Here is a 15,856-nt window from a genome sequence, read left to right as displayed (position 1 = left end):
AAATCCATAGCTGGATAAGTAGGCTAATGTTCAGGGACGAGGGAAATGCATGTGTCCATACCTCCCCAAATTAAATATCCCTGGAATCATCTTGTTGGTGTTGGAAAAACATTAGTTCCCCATATGCTCTACAGTTCGAGATCTTGTTGATATTCTTTCAACCAATGTCATATTAATTTTTGGAGAGATATTGACGTCAATGCATTTTATACCGCCCTACACCAACAGACAGACCAGCAGATAATCATTCTGCAGTATCTTAGCATTAGAAAGCAACGGTTTGTCTCATGTTTGGGAGTTCAAATCCACACCTGCACTCTCGGCTTTCTTTGCAGGGTTTTGTTCCTTGAATCTTAATGATATTGTGATTGTTCGTTTTATTTTTTATAATTTTTATCTTATTTTGTATTTTACTGTAGTGTTAGCACAGGCGCACTATGGATAGGCGACGACATCGACATGGCGCGAGTATAGATGGGCAGCGGGCCGGGCAAGGGCCCGTGCCAGGCACGGCCCAATGCCAGCGGGCCGGCACGGCATGTCGTGCCCTACGGGCCATGCCTCTCAGGCAGCAGGCCTGACCTTCGGCCCAGGCACGGCACCATGGGCCATTTTGCGGGCCGTATCAGCCCGTCAGGGAGGCCAGGCCAGCCCGAGACCCGCTTGAGCAGGGGAGGAGAGGAGCCGAGGTCCGAGCTCGAGGCCATGTGTAGGGTTGAGATGGCGACTAGAGGGGATGAATAGTCGTTTCTAAAACTTAATCGTGTTCGCTAACCGAAACAAGCGCGGAATTAAAACTATCGGTCTAGCTAAGATTACACCCCTCTATCTATGTTCTCTAGCACCTTGCAAAGATCCTAATTAAGCAACAAAGGTGCCGGGCTAACTAGAGCTCACCTAACCAATTCTAGGAGCAAGGTCACACAAACATATACCACTAGTATTTCAAGCAATGAGGGAGCTCCTACACATACTAGTAAGAAAAAGCACAAAGCCAACTAAACTCACTAGCAATGCTCAATAACAAGGCAACCAATGCCAAATTAGAGAGCGCAAATACTTAGCTACACAAACTAAGCAAAGTGACTAACAAGGTTACACAAACCAAATTAGCCACGCAAGAGAGCTACTTCTATGTTACACAAGCAAGAAGGTAACTAGTGAGCTACATAAGCTAACTAATTACAAGAGCAACTACACAAGCACAATATATATAAAAGTAATCACAAGCTTGTGTAAGGGGATTGCAAACCAACAGGAAGAACAAGGTTGACACGGTGATTTTCTCCTGAGGTTCACGTGCTTGCCAACACGCGTTGTGTCAACCGCTCACTTGGTGGTTCGGCGGCTAATTGGCATCACCCGCCAAGCCCGCACGTTGGGCACCGCAAGAACCTACCCCAAAAATAAGGGTAGCTCAATGACACGCTCAACTAGAGTTGCTCTTTGCGGCTTCCGCGGGGCAAACACAGTACCCCTCACAAAGCTCTTCTCTGGAGCACCGCACAAGCTTCTTGCGGGCTTCGACGGAGATCACCACCAAGCCATCTAGGAGGTGGCAACCTCCAAGAGTAACAAGCACCACCGGCTTGCAACTCGATCACCTTATGCCACTCGATGCGATCTCACAATGCATGATCTTGGATATTTTGGAAAGCTTACTTAGAGGGCTACACATCCCACATGCATGCTTGATCCAAATCACAATGGATTAAAATAGTATTCCAATCCAAGGACCATCCTATAATTCGGAGTACACTAAAAAACCTTTTTCTCTTCTCTAAGTTGATTCACGACAACTCTAACTTCTTCTCCTTTGCAAATGTGCCAACACTACCAAGTGTGCACCACCATGTGTATGTGTGTTAGCTTTTCACAAATATTTTCCAAAGGATTAGACACTCAACTTGCCACGCCACTCGATCCTAGCGATGATGCAAAGTTAGATCACTCAAGTGGCACTAGATGACCGATATGCAAACAAGTCTTGCTCAAGCTTTACCGCCACGCGGTCCATCGCTCCAAAGCCTCCGACTTGCCCTTCACGCTTGCAACCGGTCCATCAAGCCAAGTCTTGTCTTGATCTTCTCCACCTTGATCACATGACTCAATGTCATGTCTCATGTGCAATAAGCTCCTTCATCATCACATGTGTGAGCTTTGCAACATCTCCAAACCATTTTTTCCTTCACAGCATATGTTGCTTACACACATGTATTTGTGGACTAATCACCTGTGAATCTCACATAAACACAATTAGTCCACGTAGGGTTGTCACTCAATTACCAAAACCACACAAGGACCTTTCACCATGGAGGCGATGACAGCGGCGTCAGGGCATGGGGTGGAGGGGGCCGCCGGTCGCGTCGGCGGCATCAGATCTGCACGGCTCACGCAGCGTGCTCCAATGGCAGTGGCGCGCCGGTGGCCGGTGCCCATGCAAAAGGATCTGGTGGAGGTGGGCTCCAAGCCTCCAATAGTGGACGCCGCGGATCTGGTGGAGGCGTGATCGAGGAAGGGGGAGCTCCATGCTTGCCCAAGCTCGGAGTGGGAGCGGCCAGCGGGTGCCAGGTGGGGGCTACGTGTGGGGTAGGCGAGTGGGGCGCGGGGAGGGAGGCGAGCCTGGCGACTCGTAAGGAGAGAGTTAGAGAGTGGCGTAGGATGGGGAAAGGTGAGGAGACAGTGCGGCGTCGGGAGAGTTAGGATTAGGGCCAGCCACTGGGCTCTTAGCTGGCCAGGGAGAGAGAGCGGGTCTTAGCAGGCCACGGAGAGAGAGAGCAGCTCTTAGCAGGCCATGCCAGGCATCGGGCCACCCCTAATTTGTGGGTCGTGCCGTGCCAGCCCGTGTGCCTGGGGTAAGGCCCAGGCACAGCCTGCTCCCTCGGGTCGTGCCAGCCTAGGCCCGTTGGCCACCGGGCCGGGCCCGGCTTGAGCCGTGCCAAAAAAAAACAGGCCTCGTGTCGGGCTGACAGGCTTGGGCTGCATGCCCATATATAGGCGCAAGGTGGATGTCGTGGCACGACACGACTCCCTGCGCTGTCAGTTGACCGAGCTACGACGGTGGCTCAGAGCCTAGGGCGCATGAGACGCTCACACCCTAGGGTATCCCCTCGGCTAGCAGCGGCTAGGCCTTGGTGGGCCTGTGGGAGCGCGTGGGCCACGGGCTAGGTGGGAGTGGAGAGGGCCTCGCGGGTGGTGTGGGTGTGTGTGCTGGTAGATCCGTCGGTTCCTTGGATAGTAGTTCTAGTCGCGTGATGAAATGGTTGGGGTAGCTAATGTTTTGGGTCTGAGATTTGTCCGTGCTCAGCTGTGGTTTTGCTTTCGATCGGGTTGTGATCTACACTATAATGGAACAATCAAAACAAAGCTTTGTACACCCTAAGCTAATGGTGAAGCTTATTTCATTACTTTGTTTCTCCGAAATGCTATCAGGTTAGATGAGCCCTCAACTAATTTGTGAAACAAGATCACAACTAATTTCTGGGCTTCCCGCGCATGGCCTCCTGATTTCATGGCATGGCCATGCGGTAAGGCAGGGGACTGCAAGCTGTTACTGCTCTCTGCTTGCCGATATAGACCAAGGTGAGTTTGGGAAATATGGAATAGTGTCCACAGGTTTTCATCATCTTTGAAGCATATTTTCTCACGTAAAAGTTTGTCACTTTAGTTGCTTTAATATTGCCGTAGCGTTAGCATAGCAATATACTAGTGACAATTAGTTTTACATCCAGATGAACTTGAAAGGAGGTTGACTGGGTAAAACACAAAGGAAGAAATAAAAACTTAAAAATTACGTAATGGGGTGATCGGATGAACAGAACGTCTTAGTGCATGCCGCTATAGTAAAAAGAATCAATGGTATGCCACAAAAATATTTATCATCAGTCAAGCTCATATGCAAGGATTCATATATCTAATCTAAACTTCAAAACCAGTGGAGCAGCAGCAGGACGCCGTCACCATTGCGGCTGCCAGCACTGGCAGCAGCAGCGGTGGAGCCCCAGAGGCCCCCAGGAGCGACGACCCAGCGGCGGGCCGTGCGCCCTAAGACCTAGGCTTGCTGGGTTGCCCTAGCACGCAGGGTTGAACTGCAGCGGCACTGGCCGTGCGCAGGCAGCTGGCTGCGCCGAGCTCTCCAGCCGAGGAAGGGAGGAGTGAGAGGGAGGAGGAGATGGGGATAGGGAGGCGAGCGCCGGTTCCTAGGTGGCAGTCGGTGCCGATGGCGTCGGGGAGGGGGCGACTGTCATGGGTGGCGCCTGCCTGAACGGCGAGAGTGCGGTGGGCCTGCTGTGGCTGGCTTCCTTGTGCAGATGGTGAAGGGCGGGGGTGGAAGAAGGGGGGACGGGAAGGGGAGGGGGCCGGCGGCGAGGAGGGTGCCCGTGTTTCGCTCTAGCGGGCCGAGCGGGCCATCGCTCTCTATTCTCCTGCTGTTGTGTTACTTATGATGGGAGAGATCTATTTAGAATTAATGTTCCTAACTGTCTAGGTTACCTCATGTCATGCAAAATAGGAGGGTTGTAGATTAGTAGAGAGACAACTTGTCAACTTCCATATTCACGGAGTTAGTAGGAGAGGTGGACCTTACATAGTTTTTTAGAGCTAAATGCACCGTAAGTCCATTAACTTTTGGTGGTGTGTCATCCAGGTTCATCAACTTTCAAACTGCATTTTTTGGTCCATTAATTTTTGGTGGTGTGTCATCCAGGTCTATTAACTTTTAAATTGTATTTTTTGGGTCCCTAAACTTTTTAATTGGTTCACCGTAGGTCTATACCTCTTCGTTTAGCGAATAGATCTAACATGACATGCCAAATAAGCAGTCACTGTGGAGTAGGTGATGAGTCCATAGCTCCTCAAGATGTTCATGGAGACTTGTCTAGCAATGATTCAAATGTAGCAGCTGGCAATTCGTTAATATCCTCTGGTCTTAAATTTGGGACTAAAATTTTTAAGGATAAATATATTGTGGATATGGAGAAATTTACAACTGCTGGACTGTCATCAAAGATATTTTATAGAGGTGCCTTATTATTGCTTGGAAAGGAGGAGAAAATGAAGCCAACAAAATACATCAGTACTAATTCTAAAGAGGTGAAGATTATCAATGAAAATTTTCCAATGGGATTAGCATCCTTGTCTTAGTATTTTATTATTTTCATGTATTAGTTTCCTATCCCGTTGTGATACACCATCTTTTATCTAGCATCTAGCTTTTAGTGTCTGCGTGCACCTGTGTACATGAATCAAATTGGTGGCTGCATTTGGATGTGACATGCATGTTAGCCGAATCAGGGACTCAGGGTCAATCGACCCTAGTTGGGCTGGTGGAGTCTGAGTTTTATTTGAGTCAGGTGGCTTGCATGCCTATAGCTGTGGCCTTCGGCCTTGTACCGGGTAGATTAGACTAGATTTTATTGTGGAGTTTATTCCCCATCGAGCCGTCGCTCGAGAAACCCTAGATGATGATCCCATTAGGTTCTTCGAATTGAAGATTATCTCCAGATGGTGATCTCGTCCTGTTCTCCACGGTGGCTGCTTTTTTAGCATGTCAGATCTATTCGCTAAATAAAAGGGTATGGACCTACGGTGAACTAGTTAAAAAGTTTAGGGACCTAAAAATGCAATTTAAAAGTTGATAGACTTAAATGACACACCACCAAAAGTTAATAGACCCAAAAATGCAGTTTAAAAGTTGATGGACCTGGATGACACACCACCAAAAGTTAATAGACCAAAAAATACAGTTTGAAGGTTGATAGACCTAGATGACATACCACCAAAAGTTAATGGACCTACGATGTATTTAACTCGTTTTTTATATTCCATGAGTGTTACATGGTATATTTTTTGTCTTCGTCTAAATGGTCTGATACGTTATAATATTAATGTTTTATAACTAGGACTAACCACCTCTGTGGTGTAATGGTGTAATGGTCTGATACGTTATAATATTAATGTTTTATAACTAGGATCACTTATTTAATCCACATCCATATATAATAACCTAAGACTTATCCTCCCACACACTTTTTTGCTTCTACTATTTAATTTATATAATAATATAAATATTTCTCTTTCTCAACGTGAAGACCTCGCTGCGTGCGAGCCCTATGCGCACGCTGCTTAGAGGACCAGCCCTGCATAATGCCGAACTGGGCCGGCCCATGTGCTTGCGGAAGCTGCAGAGGTCGGCGACCCGCATAATGCCGAGCTGAATTGCTCCCCTCTATTCTCCCCGAGGTGAAAACCCTAACCAACGAGTTTAAAAAAAACCCTAACCAACACGGTGGCGGCGTCTCCCAGTGAAAGGTCCTGGTGTGATTTTGGTAATTGAGTGACAACCTAGCACCACTACACTCGCACCCTCCATAGCCGCGTCGTAACCCACATAGCAGTCCAATTTTGGCCTTGGCAGTAAGCTATCGGCAGTGATAGTCATAGCCATCACCGTTGCTATCTCAGACCGACTGAGAAGTACACAACACCGCCGCATTGGCTTATCAACCGTCCGTGCTAAGGTCCTTACTTCCATCGCATTGGAGCATGACTTGCCTGTGTCGGTATACACCAACACCACCACATGGCCTATGATCCGTCCGTGATTAGATCAATATTCTGTCGCATTGAGGCCTGACCCGCCTGTGTGGGTATACACTCACACCGCCGTATTGGTTTATGATCCGTCCGTGATCAGGTCCTTGTTTTCGTTGTATTGGAGCATGACCCACCTGTGTCTAGGCAAACATCACCGTCGCTTTAGCCTATGAACCGCCTGGTCATAGGGCATGATCACCGTCGCGTTGCAGTACGATCTGCCTGTAATGATCCTTTAGTCAGTGTCGGTTTACTAAACGATTCGGTGGTGATACACTATTGACCCCTACGACATCTGACGAATAGCGGCGGTGATGGACGTTTGCTTCACCAACGGCGAGTGGCACGGCGGTGATGACAAAACAACCCACATCTAACGGTGACAGAATTGCATCTGATTTTCACAATGTATTTACTAATTCAGTTGGGCCTTAATAACTTACTGAACACACACCATACAGATATAATGATTACACATCATTTGTCATGTCCACAACGAAGAGTACTTGTAATAATAACAATGCTTGACACTAACATAGCAACCGTGTCAACTGATGAATTAACACAAGCGGTACATAGATAGCATAACAAAGGTTCTGCTCCCTACAGACTTACGTAATGTGCTACGCTCCTTCAGATTGACACTCCTTGATCAGCTTGGCAGCAAATGCACGATGGAACCCCTCTTCTTCCTCCCATAGCCATTATAGGAAAATAGTTCAAAAGTACTGAGACTCCGAAACCTGCACAATGCAAAGCAGCAGAATTAATAATATTCAACATACCATTGGTTTAGTTACCAAGCCAAAAATGGACTATATATAGACTCAAAACAACTCCCTACCTAAACAAAGACATGTTGTAACAACAAAATACAGCATATGTACTTTTACTGCTCTGCTAATTACTTCATGAACAAAGGAACATAAGGCAGATAATGAGGTCCGTTGATACATAGACTCCAGGTAGGTCTAGGACAGGGGATGACCCGTGTAGGGAGGACATGAATTTTTCAGTGGTTCATGTCATATGCAAGCAGTGTTCTATCCTCCCCAACAAGGAAAATCAAATTCCATTCAAGGTGAACTGCAATCACTTTGTACTCCGCATCACAAACCTCATAACCAAATTCAATATTGTCTTGTCCAAATACTCCAGCGTGGTCACCATATGTTTCAATATCCATCTATTACTACCATAGTCTTTAAGGATCCAAATTGAAAGCTAAGTCATAGTGTAAATATCAGCAGTACATAAACACAACTGACCTTGGGCTTCATGGATCGACATTGCATCACCACGTGGCTTCTGTATTTTCATCCATGTATTTCTATTCATATCAATAGCAATGATCTAGGAGAACTCGAGCCAGTGCATAAAACCATTAAGAAACACACTTCTCGCATATGTGGATACTATAATACCATCGCCCCATTCAGATTCTTTAAAGATCTAAGCTGCACTCTTAGATAAGTAGATGCCCACACCTATGGACTCACCCTCCCTCATCTTTCCATATTCAAACACATGGAAGTGCGAGGACACTATCTGATCGAACCCCAAGCGAGCCTCGCCACAAGAACGGAGGTTATCAGGCAGTAGCAACCATTTGTTAGTCACCGGATTGCAGACAACATAGCGACACCCAAAACATCAACAGAGGATGAGGCCGCTGCAGCAATCTGAGACGACGACATCATGAATGGGGAAGGGCAAGGAGGACAAGAATGGGTGTTCACCGGTGATGCTGGCGAAGTGGCGTTTGCCTTTCTAGGTGTGATAGAAGAATCCGACAACAATCTGGAGGAGCTCCTTTCAGTACTCAACGTCCGAGATGAGGTGGTTCCAGGAGCAGCAGACATACTTGCAGCTGCACAAGGAGCAGGTGGTGAGGCGGTGGAAGATGAGGACCAAGACATGGTCTGCTAGGATTCCCACTCCCTTCATCTTGTTGGGGACCTCCTCCATCTTGACAAGGATCTGCTAGAGTGGCAGATACACACTAATCAGATGGAAGCTTGCTTCCTACTTACATGAGTGAAGAGGGCAATAAAAATCCAAGAAACATGGATAAGGGAAGTGCGAAAGCATTACCCTTGTGTTTGGATCTTGTAGTAGTGAGCTCGAGCGGACATAGCGGCGAGTACTACCTTGGTCACCGGTGGATCTATGAGGGCCGATGAGGCGTACCAGCACCACAGCGCTGAGCACTAGATTGTCGGTGGTAGGCAGTGGTGATGGGGAATAGTAACACTAAGGAGGCACACAGGGTGGGGAAGCGGTCTTTGTAAGCTAAAGTAGGGGCCACAGGAATGCAAATTTGAGAGAAACTTCATAAATACGTGTGGGAGACTTGGGCGGGCTTGGAAATTGACGATAGCGGTGCCATCCTAACCGTTTGGAAGCGGCGGTGAAGGCTGTCGGCGGTGGTGGTTGCGTGTTATGAAAATCACCTAACGACAGATGTGACATACGGTCCCAAAATCTAAGGTGCTCGGGGGCTACCATCACACTATCGGTCGTAGAAGACTACTTACCCATCACAGAAAATAAACATCACAGCAAAGATAAGGAAGATCCCAAAAAAATACATAAGAACATTTTCATATTTTATGTAAATAAAACATACATATTGTACGCTAAAAATTTAGTACATTAAATAAAAATCCTACAACAAGACTAGCTTCAGCGGGATGCGGATGACCCTTTGTCGGGCCTTCTGCCAGGCTTGTAGTAGGGGCCCTTTCTCATGCATCGCTCGGTCCGCTGTGTCAATTAAAATATAGTTAGTTTCAATTGGTGACAGGAACTACGTACTATAACTTAAAAAATTGAAAGAAGGTTGATTCAAAAAAACATCATCACAAAGAGTTATTTCTTCAGTACCTTCTCCTTGTGCGCTTCCTTGTCGGCCCTATTAGCTGCGTGGCGCTGGTCCCTACAAGCCGTCACCGCCTCATTGCCGCCACAGTCCCCAACTCCACCAAGCTCACGATCGTGGGCCATGGAGTCATTGCTTAGGATATACTTGGCCAAAGCACTATGCTTTGGCCCAGAGATCCTCTCGCCTCTACAAGACTTCCCATTCACGTGCTGCAGCAAGTCATGAAGACTCCATGATGGCACTTTCTTGCTGCGGCAAAACGGACACACAAAGGTGCCCTCGCCATGACCATGAAACATGACGCCTCCATTGGAGAGGCCAAGTAGGATCCCGCTCTCCTTCTCTTCGAATTCAGCCTTGTCTGAATATGAGTTTTTGCTCTCGGAGTCACTGTGGCCTACCATGCTTGCGGAGGAAGTGGAAGAAAGAAAGAGAAAGATCAACTGCAAAATTTTGCAAGTTCAGAGTGGAGAAAGCAACATACCGCACCCCCTTCTTATACGAAGCAATGGCGACGATTTGCATGGCAACGTCGACTAGCTTCCCCAGGCTCATATTACCCGTCTCCTCACCTTGCAGCAAACCATGGCCATTCAATGGCGACCATTCACATGGCAGCGTCGAGTTCCCAAGACACCAATTTCACGTCGCTTGTTCTAGCAGCATTCCCAAAGCGTTCAAAAACATTGGAAAAGCAACCACCACGATGGTCATGAATTAGGAGTGCGATTCACACGTAAGAACACGTTGTACCCAACACCAACAATGATGTTGTGGGCTACGCCATCAAGATCATGTCCAACAACCAAGATCAAGTGGCACGGTGCACTGCATGGTCGAACGATACTCTTTAAATAACCGAGAAACAAGTTCATCATGATAACTCCTCCTCAATCAAATTTCCCCACCCCCCCCCCCAAAAAAAACCTCCTCTTCAATGAACGTACATCGCGCCGTCCACACACCGTACCTCCATCCACGTCGGCAATCATGGCGGCAAGGCGGCACCCCATGTCGTTGATGGCGCTCCCTGATGAGGTTCAAATTAACATCGCCGACCACCTTGCTACGACTTTGGAGGGCCCATGGATGACCTCCATAGCCTACGGGTGACATGCTCGTCCATGCGCCACATCTGTAGTGACCCCATCGTTGCTTGGCGCATGGTAGTAGATCGGTGCAGACCCAATTCATCGAATGACTACGTCAACTACTTTGCCCTCCTTGCTAGGTTGACCCAGTTCGGCAACCTGGAGGCTTGCTTGCTCACCGGGATACAAACCGTATTCACAGAAAACCATAGCCCCCGTCCATGCCTCGACTATCTCACCCTCGCTGCCAATGGTGGGCACAATATGGTGGCCTATCTGGTCACCATATTCCTCTATAAGCACAATGGTGGTGCTAGCGACGACGACACTGTGAGGCGGTATATAAGACGGATCAAGGGCGAGGAAGAATCATGGGCAGCGGTGGCAGAACAATGAGTAGGCAGCTAAGCAACAAGGGGTGTTGGATGTGCCATGAGGCAGCCATGAACTTGATCCACAAGATGACGTGGTGGCGCAACAAGTGGCTGCCGTCGCCACTGGCACAAAAGCACGGCGATCTTTCATGCGTAGGCGCTGACTGCGGCATTCCAAAAGGATGGGAACAAAGGTCTCTATTTTGCAGCGAGGACTGTAGGCTTCGTCGCAAAATTATTTTATTCAGAAAGGCAATTGGAATGGGAAACTAATTCACTCTTGACCGTTAGCTTCTGATTTTCTGTTGTGAGAGTGAATATAGGAAACAACTCCGTAATTAATTCAATATTAGTATTGTACTACAGTGCTATTTCCTTATTCATTGTCTCGCGGTCCTTCTTAACTTCTTCCTCCTATCTAAGGAGGACGTGGGCCTCTAGGCTATGTAAAACTAATGCTGAATCACTGTATAAAACAACAACGGGAGCTATCACACCACCGTACTCTTCATGCTAGATAAATAATCTATTTTGCAAATACAACAAAGGCACACTAGTTTAGCTACAATAATGACAACATCCATCCTAGAGGAAATTAACATGTCCATAGACAATCAAACAACATTGGTCCATTTAATCATGTCACAGAGAGATACATCAAATGCAACTTAGTTTAGTGCTCTCCTAATGACTCCGAGAACAAGGGAACATACGGAATGAACAATGTATGAAACGGGCGCATCACTATTTAAGCCGGGTCTGGGTGCATCACTAATTGTCAACATGTAAGTTTAGCAGTAGGAAAAAATGAAGGAAATCATTTTTTGTCCACCTTTCTTGTGTAGTAACTTCCTTGTCGATTAGGATATGGTGGTGCTCACATTTCAATTCCTCATACTAAACAACAGGCTTGGAAATGGGAACACAGAGCTATTCAAGAAAGCAAAAAAAGGTGAGGTGAAACTTCCACTAGCATATGCACCTCTCACGGTCGAGAGAGAGCAAGAGGCAGAACAAGCGTGTTCCCTTTACCTTCCAAGCGGAAGAGAAGGAAAAAACAAGCATGTTCCCTTGCACCATCACAAAACTTCCACCAGCACCGAGGAATTGGGCGAACATGCATATAGCCGTGCATAGGTGTTGGTGGAAGCTAATCTTGAAGGCCTTCTCCCAGCGGTGTTGGAGTCGATGCAGGACGAGGGAGGCCATGGCGAGGGTAGACTACGTGCAACTCAAGGTTTTCTCTAGTTTTCTGATGCTAAGGGAGGAAGAAGGATTGGAGTTTGCTAGAGAGTCTCCCCTTACCTTGGCTTAAATAGCCCCACCTCAAGACATGCGCGGGGAAGGCAACAGTCAAGGTCCGTGACATCCGTGGCCGCCCATGCGATTCATGGGCGATGGAGGGGTGAACACGATGCGGTTCAGATTCCCTGGCACATTTGATTCCCTACCACATTTCATCCTCATCTAACACAGTAACAATCATCACAATAATTTCATTGATAACTTCAGTTACATTCTATAGTTGTACAATAACAAAGACCTATCGAAGACTACCGGGTGTACAATAATAAAGACCTATGAGTACAAGTACATCCCATAGTAGAGTTTGCAGATAGGCAATGCAAGCTAAGGATGAGGTAGCACCTCGCAAAACTTCCACCAACATCTTAGTGAGGTGCTTTACCTTCCCTGCTCCTGCACCTCTCATGGTCGTGAACGTGAGAGAGATAGAGGAAAGAAGAGGTGCATCTCAGTGAGGTGCTTTATCTTCCCTACTGCACCTCTCATGGTCATGAGCGCGAGGGAGATAGAGGTATTGAAGTAGTGGAGGTGGCCAGTTGGGGAAGAGAAGCGCCACTGTCGTCGCTGTTGCTCCAGAGGAAGAAGGATCGCTAGGGCACTGGGATGGTGAATCAGCACAAGAAATGCATAGGGCAAACTAGGGATACCAAAGTGCATTGAGTACCCCTTGGCTTGCCCAAATAAGTGAACCCCCTTAATCATAAAAATTCCACTAGCACCTAGATTGAGCATCCCCACTGTGCTTAGATGCTGGTAGTACCCAATCTTGATGGCCTTCTCCCAACACCACTGTTGCCACCAGAGGAGTTAGAGAAGGAGCGCCATGGTGATGAAGAAAATATAGCTGGTTAGCTCAAGAGCTTTGTCTATATCTATCTATATCTAAGGAGGAAGGAGTGTGTGGATTGCTAAGAAGCGTATCTAGCCCCCACTTAAATAGGCCAACCTTGAAGATGGAGAAGCAGAGAGGAGCCATATAGGCATAAGGGAAGACAAGGTATATACTCCATAGGAAAGTAATGGTGATGCAACTGTGTTGTTGGTAGTTGGGAAATAGGGAAATAACTCACGCTGAATTTACTACCGCCGATACACCAAACGGTCGTATAGGGCCAACGGCCATAACACCTATCCTAGTCGGCTTGGCATTCCAAACGACGGTGGAATTCAACCCCACTACCACCACCACATTGATGGTTTTCAACTGCCTATTTCCTTCCCTTAGAGGCCTCGCTATCGGTCCAACCGGTGGTAGAAGTATAACACCATCGCTTCTATCGCTACTGTAGTGAAAGTGGTGATGGTGAAAAGTCAATTTGTAGTAGTGTAGGTTGACTAACATGTGTTTATGTGAGATAACATGTGATTAGTCCACATGTACACTTGTGTGAGCAACACATGCCATGGAGGTGAAAATGGCTTGGATATGTTGCAAAGCTCACACATATGATGAAGGAGCTCATTGCATATGAGACATGACATGGAGTCACGTGACTAGGTGGAGAAAAGATCAAGATGAGGCTTGGCTTAATGGGCCAGTTGCAAGCATGAAGGGCAAGTCAGAGGCTTTGAAGTGATAAACCACATGACAGGGAAGCTTGAGCAAAGACTTAGCACCGATGGACCAAGGCAACGGTGAAATCCAAGTGTGGTCAAGATCAATGAACCAATAAGGTCACATAATGATATGAAGTGGATCATATCATTTATTGATCAAGGTTGGTGCTTGTGTAGCATCAACATTGGAGGAGATGGAATGGAATACGCAAGGCAAAGGTATAAAGTATATGGCATTTCATTTCACTGGTCAAAGGTTGTGTAGAGAAGTGCATGACCGGATTTAGGATAGATGATGGCCATACTATTAAGAGGGGCAAACTTGTTTGCATATTGGTCATCTAGTGCCACTCAAGTGATCTAACTACAAATGTTGCCAGGATCGAGTGGCATAGTAAGAGCAAGCGAAAATGTTTATGAAAAATATTTTGGAAACGCTAACTTGGCTCTAAACATGTTTGAGAAAATAGTTTGAGAGTTAGCATCGTTTGAGGAAAGATGTTTGGGTTGTTAGTGGGTCGAAAAAAGCAACCAAACATGCATCCAACACGATGTTTGTGAGTGGGGCATGGCACCGCCATCTGGTGTGCACCGCCACCCCATGCAAGGTGAATCGCCACCCCATGCATGTAACACCTCGGGTGTTTAAATACTAAAACATGCCATGTCATCATATGCATAGCACATCATTCATGTGTTAGTGAAAATTTTGATATGCATACACTAAAACAAGTTTACCTTTATGTTATATGTGTTGAATTGTATGGCTTGAATTGAGTTAAAATTCTTTGTATTGAATTGAATTTCCGAAAACCCTGATTTTCAGTATTTAAATTCTACCCTAAAAATCAAATTCAAAATCTAAGCAAATTTTGGGGTTGAGCTTAAAAGCAAAAGTGTAGAGCTTGTCGATTTGTATAAAGTTGGTTTTTGGAGTTTTCAAAGTTGTTTTATAAAATTTGAAGTAATTTGAAAAGGCGTAATTCTTTAAATGTCCCCATTTTGAATTCAAATTTGCATTTCAAAATGTAGACAGAATTAGGGGGTGGTTATAAAAGCAAAGTTTTAGAACTTTGAATTTTGAACAACTTTTATTTTTAGAGATTTTTAAGTTGTTACATAAATTTGGGAGTAATTTGGGTTTTAAATCGACTGGTAATTTTGTAATTAGTGGGAACAGTACCATCGGGCAGCTGTCACCGCCGGTGATCTTCCTCTGGCTTCCAGGCGTGTTCATGGCCATCTTTGGCTTTGCTCTGGCATGGAGAAGGCCGCGGCGTGGCTTCCTCTTACTTCTTGGCCATCCTTTATAGCTTGGCAGTCGCCGTTCGTCTCTTTTTCTCCTCCTCCGTTTTTTCGTCGCCACCGCCGCTGCTTCGTCAAGCTTTCACCGTCGACCTAGCACCGTTGCTATCTTGGCAAAGCCTGTCCTAGCTTCACCTATTCCTTGCACACCCAGTCCACCAACCATTGCAGCTTGATTTCACCGGGAAACACCGCTAATCGCGTTTCTTCCTCGCGGCCGGCAGCACCACCATCGAGCGAGCGCCGTCGTGGCCAGCGCTCTACGGTGAGCCTCTGACCTTGTGAAGTCTTGCTTCAGCTTTGCCACGATGCCATGGTGCTTTGTGCCCGGTTGATTGACCATTTTATCCACCGCAGTTGCTGGAACATCGCCGTCGTCGTAGCTTGCTCTGCCTGGTTGCTGTGAACGTCGACCAGCGTCTCCGTTGATCCTCCAACCCTGCTCTTTGCTCTAACGTGTTCGGGGTGAGCTGTTGAACCTTCCTATGCTGTTTGTTTAACCGCTACCGGCCCCGTTTCGCTGGAGTCATGCAGCCGCGCCGTCGTGGTCGCCATGGCCGATGTCATGCTCGGTCTAGGCCGTTTTGGGTCTCGTTTGTGCCACCAATCGACGTGTAGGGATGTAGGGGACGTGGTGGTACCTTGTCCATCGCCGGTAACCTCGCCGTCGGTGAGAAATCGCTGGTCAACGCGCGTATCGCCGTGGTCAGCGCGGGAGGAAGGGGGTGACAGGTGGGGTTTGAAAA

Source organism: Miscanthus floridulus, chromosome 15 (assembly GCF_019320115.1).
Source record: "Miscanthus floridulus cultivar M001 chromosome 15, ASM1932011v1, whole genome shotgun sequence".
In the NCBI taxonomy this organism is placed as follows: Eukaryota; Viridiplantae; Streptophyta; class Magnoliopsida; order Poales; family Poaceae; genus Miscanthus; species Miscanthus floridulus.
This window is presented reverse-complemented; position numbering follows the sequence as displayed.